The following is a 25,603-nucleotide window of genomic DNA, read 5'->3' on the forward strand; positions in this document are numbered from 1 at the left end:
TATCCAAAACATCACAACTTACCAATTTCAAATGTACAAGAGTAGGACACTTTTACTCTTACATTTGACAAGTGTTTTAAACCTTTCTTTAAGATATGTCACTCAAGTTACAATCTTGGAGTATGACTCTAAGAATTGTTTTGGAACGAAGTATGACTCATCTTTTTTGATGTAACCATTTCAACAATTCATGACTCCTCTTCTTAGTAATAAGAATGCACTAAGATGACTTTAGAGGACCAATTGTGATATGGTATCTTAACCATTAAGATGATCATAAACATGATACTAAAGTACTCTCCCATCTTTTCAGATTTGAGAAACTTTTATCTTTCTGCCATACTTTGATTCTTCTTATTCGTTCTGTCTCACATTGAAACTTCTCCAATGCTACAGACTTATACTTAAACTTATAAGTATAACCATATTTACTGAACTTAAGTAAATCATGACGAATAGTCTTCTTGATCTTTTGTGGTGGACTTGACCAGTGCACAAGAATGTGTACTCGATCCCTTAGTCCTTTCCTTATTCACATAAGGAATTAGTCTTAATTTTCCAAGCTGAAAGTTCTCATTCATCATACTATACAACTTGCATGATTCCAAGTTTCGGTCCAATTGAACCTTGGGTGATGAGAATCTTTCCTTATTTGGTACTATTAGACACTACCACAACCGAAAGAATCAAATCCATTTTTCCAATATTGCTATCAATGGAATCTTATAAGAAACAACTTTTCACAAATGCCATTGTAAGGATACTTAAAATAAATAAAATCAAAACCTTTTTCTTTTATTTTAAAACTTTGCGGAAAAACTTATCCTTACAATCCATATGAAAACCTTGTTGTTATCTATTCCTAAGCAATATAAATATCATAACTCTTAAGTAATAGCCCAAAATTCTGATCACCGAACCATGCGATTGAAATCCATCTTCGCGATCAGAATCAGCATGTACTTAATAGAGTTAGACAATGGACTTTACCTGAAGTAGAGCCAAACTTATTGACTTTAACATCCTTAGGTAAATTTGGCAACTTCGTAACCAATGCCCCTTCCTTTGGCAATAGTTACCTATGGACCCTTGATAATGGGACTATCTCAGACTTCGCCTCTCTCTTTACCATTGGGTCAACCGAGTTGACTATGGCCGATCCCTTTCCATTGGGAAGAGAGAGCTTTACTGGATATCCAATGTCATCATTGTCAATGTCCATAGCGTTTTAGGAAGTTGATCTTAGCAAATAGATAAGATCATTAAGGGTCTTGTCTTAGTCTGTTTCATAGGATTCCCAAAAGAACTCACTATGTGACTTAGAAAGTAGTTGAGCCACCAACTTTCTCAAGACTTTGACACCCAACTCTCCCGGCTTGTCAATATGTGACTACATCTCCAAGATGTGATCACACCTAGACCTTGCCTTGCCAATAGGGCTTGAGTGACCTTAAACTTTTTAGGAACTTGTGGGTTAGGGAGAATAATTGGAGGAGGTGAAAGAAGTATGATATCCATGGGACATCATCTTCATTTAGGAAAGCTTGTTTCAAGAGATTTGGGAAGATCATAAATGTCTAGACCAGACATCTTTTTGGGAGATATTCAAGATAGTTGATTTAAAGTCCTTAATATGACACCCAATATGAAATATTAAGGCTAGGACCCAACAAACTATTTTATAACTTAGAAGAGGGATGCCGTAATCCAAGCTATAAAATATTTGAAGGTAGGTGAATGACGATTCACCAATTTCCACCATGAAAAACGAAATAATTTATTAGGTTTTAATTGGATTTGAAAGTCCTAGATCTTTGAGATTCATTGAACTGTTCAAAGGCATATTTCAATCTCGAGTGTGCCCTTCAGGTTTTGTGACTGGGATGCCGAGGATCACAAAACAAGGTGTGAATAACCATGCAAATATACTTGGTACCCTTAATATTTACCCCTTAATCAGTGTGCCGGTTAACCACACACGCTCCACCGATACTATGATAAATATTAAGTTACCCTTTGCCTACCTTGTTAAGTCCAGGTTAGTGTGCCGGTTAACCACACACGCTCCACTAACGACTTAAGCAAAGTGCAAAGTGTAATTTCATGGGTTAGCACCAAATTCACATTTTCCTAAGTAACTAAGATTGGGTATTAATAAGAGTTTAGTTACTTAGTATTTATCATTAATACTTTTAATGAAAGGAGAATTATAGTCCTTGTCCTATCCGTTCGGCTAACGACCCTCCACCAGTCAAGGAAGCGGTGGGTGAGAGTGGACACCCATTAAACTGCCATTTTATAGGCAGTAACCTTATACCCCCCTTATAGATCGGCTTCGTGAATGAGGCCTACTAACGGTAAGACTGACTTTACTCTTATACATATATATAAATATTATTAACTTATAATATTATAAAGTATAAGGGTTGAATTTTAACTTTTAAAATTCTAAGGGCTAACTTGGAATTAAAGTATTCATAAGTGAAAACTTTTCAAATTCCAAAACTTGAGGGCAAGTTTTGAAACTATTCAAAACTAATTAATTCCATAACTTATGAGTTTAAAGTAGTTTTAATTAAAAAAAAAAACTCTTCAAGTTCCATAACTTGAGGACAAGTTATGGAAGACTTTAAACTAATTAATAAAAAAAAATAACCTTTTTTTTATTGTAACTTATGGAACTAATTAAGGTTACACTTTTTTTTAATTTAATGAAGAGACTCTTCATTTTGTAACCTTTGCCAACTTTTATGAGTTTTATGATTCTTAAATGTGACTTTTCATATAACTTGAGGACAAGTTACAAAAACACACTTTGGAATCAACTCTTAGATTAAAATGGATTGAAAACAACTATTTCACACAACTTTTCTATTAATCTAAGAACCTCATAAGAACAAGATAATTCAAATCATCAATCTTCAAGAAATTAGCATGAACATACAAACTAATACAAATCTTGAAATTATGACAATTATCTTAGAAATTGGATTAGCATGAACATTACCACATCAAAAACAAGTTTATAAGTCCAAAAACATCTTAGGGTAATGTTCCTAGTCCAATTCCAGCCAAAACAATCGAATATATGCATCCAACTCGATTTTTCAGCTACTTTTGCAAGTATAACAAGAAAACAAGCCTAGGCTCTGATACCACTGTTGGGTTATGAGCATTCTAACACTCCTAAGTGTACATGCAACCCTAAATACCTTAGATCTATGTTTTCTCTATTATACATACAATTATGAACATCCAAGGTATTATCCTAATCTAGCATACAAAATAATAAATATAACAAGATAGAATACATACCTCTTTGATGTAGAATGTCTTCATGAAGCTTGAGTGCCTAGTGCCCCAAGTGTGACACCTCAAATGGTTCACACAACACCAAATACACTTGGAATAACTTGAGAGAAACTTGAACACTGCTTGAAATCGTCTAGCCCTCACACTCACACATTAGTCCACAATTTCTTGAGCCATGTGATTCTTTTATATGGTGGCTATTAGCGTTACACCATGTAACTCATAACTTTACCCATTCCTTATGCTCCATGGATTTTAACCTCCATGGAGTATCCATGGGTCACCCCATGGACTTAGTCCAACATAAGGAATCTTGGATCACAAGCCCACATATATAAGAATGAATGATTTACACAATCAACCCATATATTTAATTAGTCTCCTTTTGATCACTTAATTAATTCCAAATTAATTCTTGATCAATACTAATTAAATAACCTTATTAATATATTAGAAATTATAATATATTAACCAACCTTAAGTGTTATTTCTCTCATTATAGTCTATCCAAATACATGATGCCATGCAACCCAAATGGACCATGCCGGGCCGGGTCAAGTCTTACCAATTATAGTTATGGACTTAGACATTAATCCAACAGCTTTAGGGTGTCTTTACTTGATTTATTAGTTGATAAATGACTAATTGGATACATATATGTATTATTATATGTTAATTAGGATCCGTGTGTGTGTTCAAGTCTTCACTTGACACTTAGCATCCTATACCATCCGTTCATCCAAACCACACACTACAGGTGAGTTCATACCCCTTAATCAACCTCTTAAATGATTTTAAATGCTTTTATGGGGGGGGGGGGGGGGGGAATACAAGATGAACGATTATAGTTATTATATCAATCATATGTGATTAATAACTACCAAACAAGTGTATTTCTTACTTTTCGAACTATGTTATCAAACAAACTACTTCAAACTGTTTTACAAACTCTTTTACATGTTAAATACTTTTATTAAACTCTTTTAAACTTATATTCTGTTAAATGTGTGTCTATGCAGATATAGTTATATAAGTAGGATTGACAGGACTTAGGACTGATAGCCCACCTTACCTCTTGTTCCTTGTTTGGTTGTGGACTTAGGGTATCGGTTGTTTGTCCGAAGGTCGTTTGAATCCTAGTTATATATTATGTATATGTATATAGATATAAAAGTTCCTTCTTTCAATTCAATACCTTTGGGTAGCAAAGGTATACAAACATGTTCATGTTGGATTAATGTCTAAGTCCATAACTATATTTGGTATGTACTTGACCCGACCCGGCATGGTCCATTTGGGTTGCACTTCACCGGCACAATTTATATGGATAGTCTTTTGAGAATAGTATATTTATGATTTATATTAATATATTATAAGTTCTAATATATTAATATGGAATCATATTATTTAATTAGTATTGATCAAGAATTAATTTAGAATTAATTAAGTGATCAAAAAGAACTAATTAAATATGGACTCTCATATATATGGAATGGGCCAAGTTCATTGAGGTTGGGCTAAGCTTTCATGGATGGTCCATGGAGCTTTTAACCCATGGATCCTATGTAAATGAAAGGTCATGGGTATTAGGGTTTACATGGATGTAACCCTAATCCTCCATAATATATAAAGGGGTCCTTGGCTCACAAAATTGGCACAAGTGTGTGAAAATAAGAGTGGGCCGATTTTAGTGTGCATACATATTCTCTCAAGTTCTTCCAAGGTGTTTTGGTGATTTGTGATTCCATTTGAGGCTTCCACACTATTGGGGCTAAGCTCTTAAAGCTTGAAGACATCAAGCTACATCAAAAGGTATGTCATCTAACTAGAACTTTGTAGTATAGGTGCTTCATAATATGCTAGTTAGGATGAAACCTTGGAATAGTTAATATTTGCATGTATAATAGAGAAAACATAGATCCAAGGTTTATAGGGTTGCATGTACACCATAGGAGTGGTAGTATACTAAATCCCAACAGTGGTATCAGAGCCATGAGTTGTTTTCTGTTATATTGATGCAAATGTTTTATTTTCAAGTTGAAAAAAAAAAGGAAAAAAAAAACATGACGTTTGTCAAATTTTAAGATAATTACTTGTTTTGTGAAAAACGAATTATTTGTAAAATTTGAATCATTTGTTATATGAGTTGAATTAGGTCAAATTTAGTAAAAGATAAAATGATATGATTATTTTATTAGTTTTAAAAGTTTGATCTAAATGTTTTAAGGAGTTACATATTTTGTCATAAAATTTTGGAGCTCAAAAGTTTTTTTTAAAGTTGTGATCTTAAGGGTTTTTGAAACTTCCATAAGTTATGGATATGAAAGTTTTTTTTAAAAAAAAAAAAATTTGATTCAAAGTTTTTATGGAGTTACAAAATTTGGTGTTAATGTTTTAAAGAATTCCATAACTTGTTCTTAAGTTATGGAACATGGAAAGTTTCATCATAAAACATCATTAATTCCATAAGTTATGGAATCCAAAGGCTTTCAAGAATTACAAAACTTGCCCTCAAGTTTTGGAATTTGAGAAAAGTTTTTTATGAAAAAAAGAATTGAATTCTAAAACTCTTGGGTTCATAACTTAAACAATTAATTAAATGGTTTTAATTTTGAGTTTAATAACTGGAATTATGATGTTTTGTTGAATAGTTCAAATTAACTCTTATGGACTTTATTAATAGTTAATTAAAGTGTTTAATTAAAAGAGTATTATTAATCCATAAATATATGGTTTGAGTTTAATTAAATTAAAAGTCTAGTTTAATTAATAGATTAAGCCACCAAGTATTTTAAATGTCTAAAATACACCCTTATACTATTATAATATTAAAAGTTTAATATATTATATGTATAAGAGCAAGTCGTCTTACCATTACTAGGCCTCATTCACGAAGCCGGTCTATAAGGGGGGTATAAGGTTACTGCCTATAAAATGGCAGTTTAATGGGTGTCCACTCTCACTCACCGCTTCCTTGACCGGTGGAGGGTCGTTAGCCGAACAGGTAGGACAAGGACTATAATTCTCCCTTCATTAAAAGTATTAATGATAAATACTAAGTAACTAAACTTTTTATAAATTCCCAATCTTAGTTACTTAGGAAAATGTGAATAAGGTGCTAATCCATGAAATTACACTTTGCATTTTGTTTAAGCTGTTAGTGGAGCGTGTGTGGTTAACCGGCACACTAACCTGGACTTAACAAGGTAGGCAAAGGGTAACTTAATGTTTATCATAGTATCGTTGGAGCGTATGTGGTTAACCGGCACATCGATTGAGGGGTAAATATTAAGGGTACCAAGTATATTTGCATGGTTACTTCACACCTTGTTTTGTGATCCTCGGTATCCCAGTCACAAAACCTGAAGGGCACACTAGAGATTGAAACATGCCATTGAAAAGTTCAATGAATCTCAAAAGAATCTAGGAGTTTCAAAACCAATTAAAACCTAATAATACATTTCATTTATCTTGGTGGAAATTGGTGAATCGTCATTCACCTACCTTCAAATATTTTATAGCTTGGATTACGGCATTCCTCTTCCAAGTTATAAAATAGTTTGTTGGGTACTAGCCTTAATATATCATATTGGGTGTTATATTAAGGACTTAAATCAACTTTACGTGAATTTCTCCCATTGTTGATGTCTGGTTTAGACAACAATGATCTTCCCAAACCAAGCTTTCCTAATGAATATGACTTTCCGAGTTTGGCTCATGGAAGTCATACTTCTCTTCCTCCACCTCCTCCAATTATTCTCCCTAACCCACAAGTTCAAGGTCACTGAAGCCCTAATGGCAAGCAAGGTCTATGTGTGATCACATCTTAGAGATGAAGTCACATATTGACAAGCCGGGAGAGTTGGGTGTCAAAGTCTTGAGAAAGTTGGATGTTCAATCACTTTCTAAGTCACATAGTGAGTTCCTTTGGGACTACTATGAAACAGACTTTGACATGAACCTTAATGATCATATCTATTTGCTTGGTGCTGCTGAATCAGCAATGATTTGGAACGATAGTAAAGAAAATTTGATTAGAAGATCAACTTCCCAAAAACTTTATGGACAGTAACAATGGTGACACTGGAAATCCAGAAAAAGCATTCTCTTCCCAATGGAAAGGGATTGGCCATAGTCAACCCGGTTGACCAAATGGTAAAGAGAAAGGCTAAGTCTGAGATAGTCCCATTACCAAAAGGTCCATATGTTTACTTTGCCGAAGGAAGGGGCGTTGATTGCAAAGCTGCCAAATTTACCTAAGGATGTTAAAGTCAATAAGTTTGACTCTACATCAGGTAGAGCCCATTATCTAACTCTGTTAAGTTCTATTCTGAGATCCTCATTACATGATGTGACTGGGTCACATGTTGATGTTTTAAGAATCAAAGAATAGAGAGAAATCTTAAAGGAAGTATATGCTGATTCTGATCACGAAGGTGGATTTCGATCGCATCAGAATTTTGAGCAGTTGCTTAAGAAGTTATGATATATTGCTAAGGAATAGATAACAACAATTTTCCATGTGGATTGTAAGGATAAGTTTTTCCGCAAAGTTTTAAAATAAAAGAAAATTGTTTAATTTTATTTATTTGAAGTATCCTTACAATGGCATTTGTGGAAAATTGTTGCTTATATGATTCCACTGACAGCAATATTGGAAAATGGATTTGATTCTTTCATTTGTGGTAGTGTCTAAATTTACCAAATCAGGAAAGTTCCTCATCGCCCAAGTTTCAATTGGACCGAAACTTGGAATCATGCAAGTTGAATAGTATGATGAATGAGAACTTTCAAGCATTGGAAAATCAAGACTAATTACTTGTTCACATGGATGTGTGAGTCAAGTGAAGGACTAAAGGGATCGAGTACACATTCTTGTGCACTGGTCATGTCCACCACAAAGCTCCTTAAGACTATTTGATTTACTAAAGTTTAGTAAATATGGTTATACTTACAAGTTTAAGTATAATTCTGAAACATTGGAAAAGTCTCAATGTATGGCAGAACGAATGGGAAGAATCAAATTAGGCAGAAAGAAAAAAGTTTCTCAAATCTGAAAAGATGGGAGAGTACTTTATTATCATGTTTGTGATCATCTTAATGATTTAGAAATCATATCACAATTAGTCCTCTAAAGGTCATCTTAGTGCATTCTTATGACTAAGAAGAGGAGTCATGAATTGTTGAAATGGTTAGATCAGGAAGATGAGTCATACTTCGTTCCCAAACAATTCTTAGAGTCATACTTCAAGATTGTAACTTGAGTGACATATCTTAAAGAAAGGTTTAAAACACTTGTCAAATGTAAGAGTAAAAGTGTCCTACTCTTGTACATTTGAAGTTGGTAAGTTGTGATGTTTTGGATTAAACAACGACCAACTAAGGCCAATTGTGTGAAGTGTTTGTCTTGATAAAGAATCCGTACTATCCCTTGAATATTTGACAAGAGAGTCTTATATGTCAAGAGGACAGTGGGAGTCTTAAAGGTCTTGAAAGTCTCAAGAACTAATCAAGAGTAAAACCTGAGGTTCTTCACTAGCACACGACTTGAGGTTTATAACCTATCGTGTTGACATACTTCTATTTCTGTGCCCATTCCAGTTAAAGTTGGTTTTGCATATGAGTTCTTAGAGTTCTCAATTGGTTGCATAACAACTTGGAAGCAATGGCAGGCTCTTGTACTGCCAGGTGGCAAGAAATTAAGATTTAGTTCAGTCCATATGAGTTTGGATTTGTCAGTAACCTTGTCTTGTGATTATGGTTTTGACATATTCACATGGATAAGAACACATACACCATAAAATCTAAGGGTCATAAGGTTTCTCTCCGATTAATGAAAATGATGGTGAGGAAACACTTCCACCAAGTAGATTTGAAGCAGATGTTAAAAGGTCTAAACAATTGAGAGTATGATTACGACATCCCTTTTCATAGTTCTGAAATTGTTTAGACACACATGCATGCTATCTAAGGAAAGGTGTATGATTTTGATAAAGTTTTATCAAAGCATCTCGTATCAGAAATCTGAACTTTGGTAAGAAAAGTCAATAAAGTATTGATTTCTAGAAGTCCAGCTGATTTCTGAGTACATGTCAAAGCTAGTGGGAGCATAAGTGTTATGCTAATAATCATCATGTTAGTGGGAGCATGATAATTATTGTTAGTGTTGCAAGTTAGCAATGTTAATTATAGAAAACAAAAGTTTCAATTCGTGAGGCTGCAGGGATTGAAAAAGTTGTTTTGCTATAATTAAGGGAGACGATATACTTCATTTCAGTTCTAAAGGCTTAGATTGAGACCTTAATCATCTTTAGTCAAGAATATATATATGAATTTCATGTTGGATTGGTTCAACTTAAGGAAATTCTATATATTGCGTTCTCAAAATTCGATTATGATTACGGCATCCCTCTTCATAGTTAAATTTTGAAAACATGGCAAATAAAAATATTGTAGCAAAAGACTGGTCTAGAATCATGTCTATATGTGAGACATCATGAATCGTGTACCATTTGCTTTGGGTACAGGATCGATTGCATGTGCTATAATATTTTTCATTTCTAAATTTTTCCAAATGCCCAGAGGCATTAAGAAGGGAAAAGGTCTAGAATTGGATATGACTAAAATGATTAAGCAATTGTCGAGGACAATCTGAGGTTTACCAAAGATTGGTTGCTCAGGGACAGTTGGAAGTATAGTGCTAATTTTGGAAGGACCATATTGACATATTCTGAAAAGAGGCATCTCTTATTCAGAAGTGATAGTCAAAATGAGAATATGGAGTTGTCTCCATAGGTGGAAGTTATCTGTGTAAGATTAGAAAACTTAATGCAAGAAGCATGTCCAAAGCAATGTACTTTGAATATGAGACTTAGTTTCCATGGAGTTGATCTCCATTGGAATACCTTATAATGACTGTTGACAAGTCTTTGTGACTTTGTACATATTCATTACAAGAGGGTCAGTGCATATAAGTTTAAAATCTAAACAGATTTCGATAAATGATAGGATTTGAAATGTCACATTTTTCGATAAGGATTTGGGAGTGTGAAATTAGAATCATTGAAATTATGTTCAATTGGTTTATTTCACAAAGTAAGTATCATAGACAAACATAGAGTGCATACTTGGTGTATGGCAAAGCTATTGTTTAAGAAAAACATAGTGTACATGCTTGGAGCATGGGACAAATAGTGTTTTTAATTCAAGTATAAAGTTGATAAAACCGAAACAATGAATAATGAGTAATCAGTATGGTGATAAATAAAAGTGTTTATTTATATTCATAGGGTTTGATACCATATTTGATTCATTTATTCTTGTGTTTCACTTTGCATGTTTTGACTTCCAGAATAACTAAGTCGCTCTTCCTGAATGATTAAGTTATTCAAACCATCCACAGTCGGTCATATGTTGGAAGTAGATATGAATCAAGAGTGTCATGGGTTGGTTTGTAGAGGTCCAAGTTGGTGGACAAAGTGGTGCTACAACACTTATGAGTGCTCATAAGTTCTGAGTATTGGATTCAACCCGCGCTCATTTGAATCACTTCATGGATTTTATCACGAGTGATCATGAGACGATAATATCTTATATTCTTCAAACCTAGAGATATGAGTTGTTACTATGAGTTGGTTATACATTGATTGCACGAAAACGCATTTGGTAACTCGATGTTATAAAACGTGCATTTGTGTATGATTCAACAAGTAGTAGAACAAGCCATATGAGTCGAAGTTTATCCATTCCTTTTACCTTCGGGATAAAAGCGATATCTATGGGCCCCTCGATGATTTAGCGATGACACATGTGAGTGCTTGGCCAAGCCAGGACTGATTTGATTTGTTCAATCAGTCAGTCATCATAAATCGAAAATCGGGAAACAACAAATGGACAGAGAGAATGATTATAATCCATGTCTCAGTCCATATGATATCTAGAATGGAGGAATATATGATCCCATATCTAATGGACAAGTCATTGACAAGGTCAGAGTTCGACAGCGGCTTTAAGAGCTACGATTGCCAGTTAGGTTTTGAAGTCATACTCAATAATAGTTTTAGACTTATCCAAGTGGGAGACTGTTGGATTAATGTCTAAGTCCATAACTATATTTGGTATGTACTTGACCCGACCCGGCATGGTCCATTTGGGTTGCACTTCACCGGCACAATTTATATGGATAGTCTTTTGAGAATAGTATATTTATGATTTATATTAATATATTATAAGTTCTAATATATTAATATGGAATCATATTATTTAATTAGTATTGATCAAGAATTAATTTAGAATTAATTAAGTGATCAAAAAGAACTAATTAAATATGGACTCTTATATATATGGAATGGGCCAAGTTCATTTAGGTTGGGCTAAGCTTTCATGGATGGTCCATGGAGCTTTTAACCCATGGATCCTATGTGAATGAAAGGTCATGGGTATTAGGGTTTACATGGATGTAACCCTAATCCTCCATAATATATAAAGGGGTCCTTGGCTCACAAAATTGGCACAAGTGTGTGAAAATAAGAGTGGGCCGATTTTAGTGTGCATACATATTCTCTCAAGTTCTTCCAAGGTGTTTTGGTGATTTGTGATTCCATTTGAGGCTTCCACACTATTGGGGCTAAGCTCTTAAAGCTTGAAGAAATCAAGCTACATCAAAAGTAATGTCATCTAACTAGAACTTTGTAGTATAGGTGCTTCATAATATGCTAGTTAGGATGAAACCTTGGAATAGTTAATATTTGCATGTATAATAGAGAAAACATAGATCCAAGGTTTATAGGGTTGCATGTACACCATAGGAGTGGTAGTATACTAAAACCCAACAGTTCATACATACAATCAACATTGCTAGTAAACTATAATAGGTATAGTTTAGGAAGTTACTAATACTATTACTAGAACAATGAAACATACAACGAGTCAGTTCATACATGAGTCAACACATACTATTATGAGAAACAGAGAAAACATACTTACATACTAGACAGAGAGAGAACATACAAATACAGCTAGTACATACTATACATTATACAAGAGAACATACTATTATGAGAAACAGAGAGAACATACATACATACTAGACAGAGAGAGAACATACAATACAGCTAGTACACACAATACATATACAAGAACACTACTACAGTTATGTGAGCCACGTAATGGGGCATGGCATCACCTGTCATGGCTCGTTTTGTATCCAGAATCTCCTTAAGTGGAGAGCGTTGAGTTTGTGTATAGATCTATACTGGATTGACTATCCTACACCTTGCTGCTAGCTACAGTGGGACTTGCAAGTCTACGGGTGCCAAACGTCATTCCTTCCGACGTCTTTCATCATCGTGTTTTTAGTCGGTAGTATGGTACAGGCATATCACATGGTACTTTAAATAACAATTGGTTTAAGGTAGTTAGTACAGCAGTAGTTACTTAATACAACACTATAGTACTATTTTATTTCCCCATTGCATTCACTTTGTGATCTTCACACAATGAACAGTAATGTAAAAACTATATTTTTGGTTAATGATAGTCAGATTTGGGAAAATACATACTCTTACAAGAGACTTACATACAAACATTTGATGCCTTGGTAGAAGGCTACTTTTAGTAGAAAACATAGGGTTTCTCTAGGAGATTCAAACATTTTACAAACATTTGATCCTTGGTAGAAGGCTACTTTTAGTAGAAAACATAGGGTTTTCTAGGAGATTCAAACACTTTACAAACATTTACAAACATTTACAAACATTTACAAACTTACACATCACATACTTACAAACACTTTCATACAAACAATGAAACTAGAATACTTATGATCTCACTAGCTTTAAAGCTGATAAACTCTTTCAAAATAACTTGTATTCTCAGGTCACCAGTAGACATGTACTGGTGCCAGATTTTGAGAAGATGGAGCTCGTTCAAGACTCATCTTTTATTTTAATTTACTTTTTTGTGTCTATTACGCTTCACAGAACACACTTGTATTAAATTATATTATTAATGCAATGGATGATGTTGTTGCTTGTTTACTACTATTCATTGTTGTGATACTATACATGACGTCCTCCACCCCCGAACGATTTCGCCGTTCCGGTTTTGGGGTGTGACAACATGCAACTAGTCAAGAGTCAAGTCCACGACGGTACTCTCACGAGTCCTGAAATCATCCGAGAGGCGACTGAAAAGATCGTACGAAAGAGCTAAGCCGATAAGAGACAAAAACCATTTGAGTTCCAGATTGGTGAACATGTCCTTGTTGCCTGATATGCTTCGGAAAGCGTAGAAAGCTAAACCCAACATACGTTGGACCGTCCGAGATCCTTTCTAGGATCGGTCCCGTAGCGTACAAACTCCAGTTACCTCGAGCACTTAGCAACGCTCATCCCGTCTTCCTCGTGTCGAACCAAAGGAAGTGTCTGTCCGATGAGACACTTGCGATTCTCCCTTGACAATATCGGGTTAGACGAGAGTCTACACTTCGTGTAGGAATCATCTGGACTCATGAACCGAGAGGTCAAAGCGAACGAAATAACGTCACACCCCGATAGTAGAGGTTCGCTGGTATATCAAGCGAGAACTCGAATTCACTTAGGAGCACGAGAATCTAAGGAAAACAGAAGTACCCCATCTTTCCAAGTCCATGAGTTATATCTTTATTCTTGAATTTCAGGATGAAATTCCCTCAAACGGGGGGATGATGTGACAACCCGAAACTGCCATCTTGTATACCTAGTCAACTCAACCAATGTTAGACCTGAATCCATGGTCTTTTGGCACTGTTAAGGGTTCATTTAAGCGTTCTAAGCTTGAGTACAACCAAGGTCGAGATTAGGAATGAGTGAGCAAGTCGTATAGTAACGAAATCAGGCCATATACCCCTTTTGGAGGAGTGTGCGGCCGCACACATGGGTGTACGGCCGTACACACTCCTCATGGCCACACACCCACCCCTATATAAAGGGTAGACCCCTTTCCTTTCATTCCTTTAACACCTTGGCAGACACAACACCAGTTCTCTCAAGCTTCTTCAACCACAAACCCTCCCGGGGCTTCAAAAACGTGAGTAATCCATCCCTTAACTTGTTGTGCTTGAAGAACCTCTTGATCTAAGTCTTAATTCATCATGTCCCGTCATGTTCTTCATCTCCTTGAAGGAGTGCGGCCGCACACCCACATAAGGTGGCCTCACACTCCTAAAAGACCCTCCAAAGTGAGAGTTTGGCTTCCATCTTCGTGTTAGACATGACCATAGCCTTGCTACCCCTTGGAAATGGCATTTTGGACACAAAACTTGAAGGGTGTACGACCACACACTCCTGTGTGCGGCAGCACACTCCTGTGTGCGACCACATACACACATCCTAAGACCACAAACCCATTTCTAAGACCCTAAACTTGTACTACAACCAAGTAGGGACCTAGAACACTTCATGGATGCAAGTATGGACCTTGAAACACCTCAAAGACACTTGCCAACACGAGTGTACGACCACACACCCATTGGGCCGCACACCCATGGCCGTACACACCTTTAAGGTGGCCATACACCTCCCTCATGCAATCCTTTAAGGTTCTAACACTTAGTGCAAGTAGTTCCAAGTCCCTAGAGTGGTTCTTCATCACATTTAGTGGTGAAATACCTTCATTTGACTCCTTTATGTGTCATTACGTGTTAATTAGGATCAAATCGTGTTCAAGGCTTCACTTGAACATCCAGCATTCTGTATCGATCCTTCATTCAAATCACCGAGGTGAGTTCATACCCCTACGTTTTTCCAAGTTTTTCATGTTTTCAGGGGGGAATACAAGAAAAAGTACAAGGAAACTTGTGCTCAAAATATATTATTTTGTTTAAGATAATTATATTTTCAGTATGCTTTTAACACGGAAAACAGTTTTACCAAACGATTAAGAAATCAACTCGTAGAAACAGTTTTCAAAACTAGAGCAATGAACTTATGAATCATGTAATAAAATGTATCATTTTATAAAGGATTCATGCAAATCATAAAAAGGATTTTGTATATTATTACTTGTAAATTTGTTCCTCTAAGTTGGAGACACGTCCTTGGTAACACTCCTACAGAATCAGAGTGTAGGGCTAGCACTTGTGACCAGAATCTCTGGTAGGGAGAGCATGAATGTTGTCTATAGATCTATACGGGACTGACTATCCCGCACCTCGCTGCTAGCTACAGTGGGACCGGCAGGTCTACGGGTGACAAAGTCATAAAGGATATTGGCCCCGATACGTGCCATATCAAGTTAATGTATGGTTATAAAACTCGCAACGTAGATAACAGAGATTTACTTATGTAATAATGGATCAAGTGAACTAACCTCAAAGTAATAACCGATTGATTACTAGAGGGTATTAACAATACCTTCAGGATTTAGTTCACCACGTTTTCTTTTTATTAGTTTTATTTATGTAATAAGGCTAATATACCTCACTGGGAGTAACCAGGGTTTTTAAAAGAAAGCTACGTTTATCGATATTAGTATGGTAGATACTTGTACACCTCAGTTTAGAACGGATAACCAACAATCAACCTTTAGGGAAAATATAGGATTTTCCGGGGATAATTCGGCTTTTCATAAACGAATTGTTTAGCATGTAACCAACGGATATTCATATTCATTCCACGGCTCCATGGATTATACATATCTTGTATGCATCTGGAAGTTATGGAAGGAATGGGTTTTCAAACACGCTTTTCATAAGAAAATATAGGATTTTCTTGATGAACACTTTTCAAAAGGATCAAAGAACATTTTCCACCAAAACTAAATGCTTATGAACTCACCAGCTTTATGCTGATATTCTTTCAAAACTGCTTGTATTCTCAGGGAATTAGTAGACAGGTACTTCCAGGAATTTGGAGAAGTCGGAGCATTAGAGTCACGTCTTTCCATTTTACTTTTGATATGTACTAAACTATGTATTAAGACAATGTAAACCTTTTTCATACATGTATTCAATGTTTGGTTGTGTTTACTATGCTTGCTATGATACAATTGTTGTGATACTACGCATGACGTCCTCCGCCCCAGAACGTTTCCGCCGTTTCGGTTTTGGGGTGTGACAAGTTGTGGAAGAATATGATCCCTGGAAAGTTAGAATGGAAAGGTTTTTACTAGCCAAAGATAAAGGTGAACAAATCTGGAGATCCGTCAAAGAAGGCCCTCATGTTCCTGTAAGAACAGTTGTAAGAAATGAAGCTGCTCAGCTCATGCGAGAAGATGAAGTTGGTCCAGCTCCTCTAACTGCAGATGATATCGAAAAACTGCATGTTGATCAAGTCGCCTTCTCAGAAATGGTGTTTGGTGTTCCTCCTTCACTCTTTGAGCATATCAAGCTATGCAAATCAGCCAAAGAGATTTGGGACACTCTTCAGGATCTGATTGAAGGTTCGGAAAATATGAAGGACAAGCGCCTCACCTCAGTTGTCAACGACTTTGACACCTTCACCACTACTCCAGGTGAATATGTGGCCTCTGCCTCCAACCGTTACCGAATTGTTGTCAACAACATGACTGCTCATGGGATTGTCCGAACTCCTCTGGAGTACAATCTTAGGTTCATAAACAGTCTTGGCAAAGGATGGGGAAATGTAAAATCCTGTCTTCAAAGCAATGGTTCCTTGAAAAAGTTAAAACTCTATCAACTTTTTGATGAGCTTCAAGGACATGAGTCAAATGTGGCTCAAACCATAAGGGAACTTTCTGGAGGTCCTCTTGCCCTCTTCAGTTCTTTTGAATCAACCATTCCGAACTCATCTGCTCCGGAACCTTACAAACCCACTGTTCCATTGATTCAGTCATTCGTACCTACTTTACCCACACACGTCTATCCATTGATTCAGTCATCCGAAACCATGGATTCCAAACTCTGTTTCCAACAAGAGTTCGCCTTACTCTCAATGAAATACAAACATCCTTTCAATCCCTTTTACAAACCATACCAAAACAGATTTGGTGCTCCTCACCAAACCAATCCTAAACCATATTCCCCTCCGGAACCGAAACCAACTTCTGAAAATCCTCCTGCATACAAGCCTAACCTCACTAAACCAAACTCCGCTCCGGAATCTTCTCTAAGTTCCAAATCGGACAAACCAAAGATTTTGTGTCTGGCTGATGCTCCACAAAAACCAAAAGTCAAAGACTCAGCTTACTATGTCCGAAGAGCACAAGAAATGGCCGAAAGTGAGAAAGCCTTTGTTACAACGGTTTCAAGAGATGTTGAAGGATATTGGTCATCCGGAGATGATGATGACATGGTAACTGGAAGGAATATGTGTCTGATGGCGAGACAAACGGTTGAATGTGATGAAGGTTATTGGTCTTCTGGGTCCGAAGATGATGATGATGTTGCTAAACCTCACTACTGCTACATGGCCACCAACGATCCACCAGGTCGAAGCATCGTTCAGCAGGTAAAATCTATGATCTCTGATAATAACTTTGATTTGACTCTTTGTGAACCTTATCTGACCCAAATCCAAATAGATATGAACACCATCTATAAAGCCTATGAGTCTGCCATAGAAGCCAGTGAGAAGAAGGACTGTGAACTAAGTCGTCTTAGGTTACGTTTTAAGGATAAGAAATTGAAAATCGAGTCTTTAGAGCATGAACTTGTAATGTCAAAAGATGAATGTATCATTTTGAAAGATAAATGTGAATCACTTATTCTGAACGCAATATTTTGATTTTTGATAACAAACGTCTTAATGCTAAGATAGATGCTTTGCATAACTCTGTAGACATACTTGAAGCGGACATTCAGATGACTCATAATTTTCGTCATCCATGGTCCAAAGCTCTTGGTCTCGGAAGCGAGTTTCCGAAGCCAATTGTTAGTCCCCTGAAGGAGTTACAGAATTTAACATTCATGGGAGAAGTTCCGAATATTAAACATTCGGACACCCCTGTTTCTCCCTTGTCACAACTTCCGGAGACTAAAGACCATTTTGAGTCTCTAATTCCTGAGTTTAAACCGATAGTTGTCAAGTGTCCTGATTCCACGCCTCTTCCGCCTCTGATAAACCTGGACCTGAATTGGACCACGGAATTTCATTATAGTCTTCCAAATTGTGTAGATTATGTTCCTAGAAGCAATCACGTGAACAATTGTGTGATTGAGGAAATCATTCCGGAGACAACTGAAACCAATGCCTCTAAGTTTGTATGGGCATCTTTAGATGATAAAGTTGAAGTCTCAAGCCACGTGTCCTCTGATTCATGTGAATCGGATTCCTTAGTACTTTTAAAGACTAAATTGGTTCCCATTACTCCTGAGTTTAAGAATCCATCCAAAGGAAAATCTTTTAAATCCTCACCTCATCTTAAGAGAAAACCAATGTTGAATAGGAAGGATGTTGTAGATCCCAAAGTAGAAGCTCGAAATGCTCACAAAAAGAAGGTTGTGATTAGACAAAATTCCAGGTTTCTTACCAACTCTAAATCAAGTTCATCCCGGAATTCCAAAGCACCAACTCATCGTAAAAACTCCTTTGCCCCTACTATGATCCACAAAAGACCTTCCGAACACCTTGCTCGTGTAGAACCTAAGAAAGTCATTAGCTCTACTCAATCTCAAGATCATGTCAATGCCAAAACCATCCGGCACACTTCACCGGAACCTCGAACTGTTTCATCTATTTTTATTGCAAAATCTGATGGCACAATTTTCAAACCCAAATTTTCAAAAAACAATGTGTCATCAAACAAATCTATAAGTGCAAAAACAACAACTGTTTCAAAGTCTTCAAAGAAAAATCATGTGTGGAAAGTCAAAACCTCTGTCAATGAAACACCAATTCCGGAGGTAACAAAAGCTACCAACCCTCCGGATGTCATAGGTCCGCAGAAGTCCGTTCGGAACCCTCAAGTAGTTGAATATGACTACTGGATAGATGAAAAAACATTGGCCTTCTGTCTGTTCCCAAAAATCACCAAGAATGCCACCCAACAACACAAAATTGTTCCCAAGTCACAATTAAAGTCCAAATCTTGTGCCTATGTCCCGAAATCTAATTCGGAGCCTAAAAACTCCCTTACTTTGCAGGCACTTTGTGCTTCAGAGCAAGAAACAATATGGTATATTGATAGTGCTTGCTCCATGCACATGACGGGGCAGAAAGATTTTCTGCGAGATTTAAAGCTTTCTCCAAATGCTGGTTACGTGACATATGGCAACAACTCCAATTCTCAAATTCGTGGTTATGGAACTCTCACCAATGGAAACTTCTCTATTTCACATGTGGCATATGTAGCTTATTTGAAACATAACTTGATAAGTGTTTCTCAACTCACTGATTTAAGTCGTCGTGTGGAATTTTGCAAGAAATCCAGCTATGTAATGACTAAAGACCGGAAAGAGTGCTTAATAAAGTCGCTTCGCAACAAAAACATGTACCCGCTTGACATCAACATGATTATTGGCAAATCGCAACTCTACCTTCTCTCCAAAGTTGTTCCTGACGTCAGTTGGTTATGGCACTGAACGCTCGCTCATCTGAACTTTCGGTACATGAATGATCTTGTATCCGGCAAAATGGGAAGAGGTTTACCGCTTCTCAAATTCGAAAATGATCATTTATGTGCTGCGTGTGAGTGTGGTAAGCAATCAAAGAAGGGTCATCCTGTTATCATAGAAAAGTCCATTTCGGAACCATTGGAACTTCTACACATTGATCTTTGTGGACCATCCACTGTAGAAAGCCTTCATCATAAGAAATACATTCTTGTGATTGTTGATGACTTTACAAGGTTCACCTAGGTCTTCTTCCTAAGGCTGAAATCCGAAACAGCCTCTGAGCTCATCAATTTTATCAAAGGAATCGAAGTTCTTATCAAACTTCCAGTTAGGAGAATCCGAAGTGATAATGGTTCGGAATTCGTTAATTCCACCATTGAGAAATTTCTCAAAGAAAAAGGAATCAACCATAATTTCTCAGCTCCCTATACTCCATAACAAAACGGTGTAGTTGAAAGACACAATAGAACCCTTGTTGAAGTCGCTCGATCCATGCTGAATTTTGCAAATCTGCCACTCTATCATTGGGATGAAGCTGTATCCACTGCTTGCTTCACTCAAAATCGGAGTATCATCAATCGACGCCTCAACATGACACCGTACGAAGCAATGAATGGTCGGAAGCCTACAATCTCGTTTTTGCATGTTTTCGGATGTAGATGCTTCATCAAAAACAACCGTGATCAGCTTACAAAGTTCCAACCTAAAGCTGATGAAGCCATCTTCCTTGGGTACTCTTCCAAATCAAAAGCTTACAGAGTTCTCAACCGGAGAACTCGTGTTCTCGAAGAAAGTTTTGATATTACTTTTGATGAAAACTTCGTTCGGAATTCTGGCCCCACTCACATTACAACTCACATCATGGAGTCCGATGCTCCTCTGCCAGGATGTCCGAACCCTCAAACAATTCTTGAGGTTGACTTTGAAACTCTCTTTGGTCCTTCCAAAACCGCTCTTGATTCGGAATCTCGATCAAAACCAACTCTAATTCCAATTCCTCTTTCGGAAGCTCCAGTTTCTCAAAATCTCTCCGGTCCGATTCCAAGCCTCCCTCCATTTGATTCCGAACCATTTCAACCTTCTCAGGTTGAGGGGGAGAATAATGCCAATCCCTCTCTTGAATCGAATGTGGATGGCTTCCAAGATGCATCTGCTGATTTCGATGACTCCAATCTTCTCAACATTGATGAAAATGAAAATTTCTTTGAGTTCCCTTCTGATGATGATGTCAACCTCTCTGGTTCAGAAGTTCAGGGGGAGCATCATCCCAATATTCAAATCATTCAGGGGGAGCAAATCAATTTCATTGTTGATATAGGATCGACGGCTGCACAAGAACTCCCACGATTACATGTTTGGACAAAGGATCATCCTCCGAACCAAGTAATTGGTAATCCTAATGTTGGTGTACAAACTCGTTCAGCTACCAGCATCCAAAATGAATGTCATTTTTCAGCATTCATATCCATGGTTGAACCCAAATCCATCAAGGAAGCACTAGAGCATGCTGATTGGATTACAGACATGCAAGAAGAACTGGCAGAATTTGACCGAAATGAAGTCTGGACTCTCGTGCCTCCTCCTCAGAATCATCCCATTGTCGGTACAAGATGGGTATTTCGCAACAAGCTAGACGATGCAGGAGTTATCATCTGAAATAAGGCAAGATTGGTAGCTAAAGGTTTTACTCAAATTGAAGGGCTCAACTACGACGAGACATTTGCTCCTGTTGCACGACTTGAAGCTATCAGAATCTTTCTTGCTTATGCTGCTCACAAAGGCTTCAAAGTTTACCAAATGGATGTTAAGAGTGCCTTTCTTAACGGTGAACTTGACACTGAAGTATACCTTCAACAGCCCCCCGGATTTATTAATCTTTCCTTTCCAAACTACTGTTATAAACTCCAGAAGGCTGTCTACGGACTCAAGCAAGCTCCTCGGGCATGGTACGAGACTCTCACTGATTTTCTCAAATGCTCCTGTTTTCGAAGAGGAATTCTAGATCCCACTCTATTCCGAAGATCAAATGGAAAGCATCTCATGCTGGTACAAATTTATGTGGACGACATCATTTTTGGATCTACGGATTCATCTATGGTTGCTGATTTTGCCAAACTTATGATCAGTCGATTCCAAATGAGCATGAATCGGGAGTTAAGCTTCTTTCTTGGCCTCCAAGTCAAACAGACTAACAGAGGTATCTTCATTCACCAAGAGAAGTACATTTCAGAACTTCTCAAGAAATACTCAATAGACACCTGTGCCTTCGCCAAGGTACCTATGGGCTTCGGACACAATATTTTTGCCGACCCTTCGGATGTTTCTGTTGATGAAAAGAAGTACAGTGGAATGATTGGATCCCTGCTCTATCTCACAGCAAGTCGTCCGGATATTATGTTCTCAACATGTTTATGTGGTAGATTTCAGATCAATCCAAAGATGTCTCATCTTTTGGCTGTAAAACAAATATTCCGATACCTCAAAGGTACAAAGAGTCTCGGAATCTGGTATCCAGCAAATGAGAGCTTCCTACTGCAAGCTTACTCTGATTCAAACTATGGTGGTCTTCAACTCGATAGAAAAAGCACTTCAGGTGGCTGTCAATTCTTAGGTGGTCGTTTGGTCAGTTGGTCATCCAAGAAACAGAACTGCATTGCACTCTCTACAGCCGAAGCTGAATACATTGCTGCTGCCAGCTGTACATCTCAAGTCATGTGGATGAAATCTCAACTTTTGGATTATGGTTACCGCTTTCAACACATTCCTATCTATTGTGACTCTCAAAGTGCTATTGCGATTTCTCATAATCCAATTCAGCACTCCATGACTAAGAACATCGATATAAGGTACCATTTCATAAAAGATCATGTACTTAATGGTAACATTGAACTCATTTTTGTTCCATCCGACGATGAGATTGCTAATATCTTTACCAAGGCATTAGACGAAACCAAATTCAACGGTTTTCTCAACAAGATGGGTATGAAGGTACCAGATCCTCAGTTCTTTCAAGAGACTTGTTCTCTTTGATAAACGTAGTTGAAAGAAATCTAGTTCCGATCTCAAAATCTTTTTATCTCGGAACTACTTTCTCTCGGAATACTTAGGATCACTTTACTTATCTTTGTTTCTGACCTTCACTTGAGTTTCTAAGTTGTACAGTTCATCTGGATCGTTTGCCATTTTAAGTCCACATCGGTGCTAGAATCATCATCTCGGAATATACTTCATGATTGGATCCGGAATTCTACTCCAGAAAGGATATAAAATTCAGCACTCCGGAATTTTCAAAAATTGCTCTGGAATGTTCAAATTTGCTCCGGAATGTCAAATTGCTCCGGAATTTTCAAAATTGCTCCGGAATTTCAAATTGCTCCGGAATTTTCAAATTTGCTCAGGAATTTCAAATCTGCTCCGTAATTTTCAAACAAACTGAATTTTTGCTCCTAAACCTCAAACTTGCTCCGGATTTACTTCGCATTCCGGACCTCTTTTTAAAACCAGTATGTTCCGGATCACAACTCTTTATTCTCCGGATCATACTCTGTCCGGAACAGCTCATCCGGAATACCAAAGGACATTAAGGTGAAACGGTTTTCTCAACGGTCACTTTTCAGGAAGATCCTATCATATCTTCCTCGATTTGCATGACACGATTGCACGCCCCCATAAAATAACCATCTAACCGTCGGTTGAAATTCTCCATTTTTAGCCACAAGTTACCTTACCTTTCATCTCCCCTGTCCAATCAACGTCTCTAACATTAAATGCAACCCATTTTCCTTTCGGATCCTCATCATTACACTCCTAACCCGACCCATTTCCCTTACCTATAAATACCCATTCAAAACCCCTTTTACCTCTTTACGCTCTTTAAACCCTCAATCTCCCAAATTCGATCTACTGTTCTTCGTGTTCTTCAAGATCTCATAACCTGCAACAATGGCGTCCTCTCAAGAATTCAAATCTACTGCTCCAGTCCCCAAGAAATCGATTGCCAAGAAGAAAACCTCCAAAGGATCAAAAAGATCCTCCTCCTCTGTTGATCAAGAACCTTTCTTGAGAGACACTACTCCGTTGTTCTCTCTGAACCCAATGGATTATGACGAACCGATAAGGGTGATGATTGAGTTCATCGCAAACCACCCCATTTCAGTTCCTTTCACGAAAACCCCCGAACCTCCACTACCGATTCATCATCTTCATCGAGCATTCTCCAGTATTCGACTTGTCGATGGTGCTCTTGAAACTACGATCATTGGGGACAGAATGGTTCTCATCTACAAATCGACCTTTCTCAAGGCGATTGGAGTCAAAGCTAATCCAACGGGATTCAAAGTAGTTGAGCCAACGACTGAAGAGTTTCAGACATTCCTCAACTACATTGGGTACACTCAAGACTACAGAGCCAAAGATTTCAAGAAGACTATTGTGTCCGGACTATGGACTGTTTTGATGCACCTCATCATCAGAGGGTTGTCCGGAAAGCATGCAGGAACGGACAGCCTAAGCAAAGACTGGCTAAATGTGCTCTTATGCATCTACTCCGGACGGGAGAATACTGTTGATCTTCCGGAAGTCCTATGGCAAGACTTCTACAAGTTTGCTACCAAGAGGAAGCCGAACGAAATTTCAAGCCCTCGATTCTGGGCACTGACGCTTCAACAAGTCTTTAAGGAGCTTTCGGAACCGCTTCCGGTCAACACCATTCCTCTGGAGTTATGTGTCACTTTCAAAACTGTTATGGACTATAGGATTCCGGACCAATCCTCGTTTGGTCCGGTCAGACGTCTTCCGGAACACATGTTGGCCCTTATCCCTTCCGATTATGTTTCTCTCAAACAACATCTAGAGACTTCGGTTGTGTTTGACCCAACACAACCTGCCCCTGTCTCTGTTGAGCCTATCTCGGAAGAGGCCAAGCCTACACAGTCCGGACCCAAAATCAAGAAGACAGCCAAGAGAAAGGCTTCTCCCACCAAGCCCAAAGCCAAAAAGAAAACCAAAGTCAGTGCCCCCACTCAACAGGAGGGCACCCATGACATTCAGGCTGATTCTGGCCATCCGCACACCCCACCTACCCACTCATCCGAGGTACACCTCGATGTTTCAAAAACACAAGCACACACTCACGGGGAGTCTCCACATAATCCACCCTCACTTTCCCAAAAAGGTGATGCAGGTGTTGAACATAGTTCCTTGCAGCCCCCTGGAACACACCCACGAGTCACCTTTGATACCCCCATTGTCTCTTCGACACGCACACACTCCGGAACCACTGTTCCAGAAACCAAGCTTTCAGGAGGAGGAGCAGTCCCTCCACCTCCGGAAGCCTCAACTAGTCTGATACCCGGAAGGCATACAGGACGACCAGGTGTTAACGATCCCCTATGGGAATATTTTGTTAACAGGGTCGCATCCAAATGTCCCGATCTCACCAGAGCTCAGGTGGAGTCCACGCTCATTTCCATGAGGAACAGGGCTATCCAAAGCAATCTGCCCAATGTTCCTCCCACTGATGCTGATGCTATCAACGAGCTCACTGCGGAACTACCTCCCATCACCACTCATCAAAGTATTTTTCACACCGATCCGGAAGAAGATATCTCTGAAGAAATCATGGTAGAAGAAGATGCAAAAACCGTTCCGGATGCACATCTCATGACTTCAGTACTACCAATCGAAGGCATCAGTCTCCAAGTTTGCCTATGACTTCGGATCCTCTTCCTCAACCATTCC

The sequence above is a fragment of the Lactuca virosa genome, chromosome 2 (assembly GCF_052849685.1).
Source record: "Lactuca virosa cultivar CGN04683 chromosome 2, Lactuca_virosa_CGN04683_v6, whole genome shotgun sequence".
Lineage (NCBI taxonomy): Eukaryota > Viridiplantae > Streptophyta > Magnoliopsida > Asterales > Asteraceae > Lactuca > Lactuca virosa.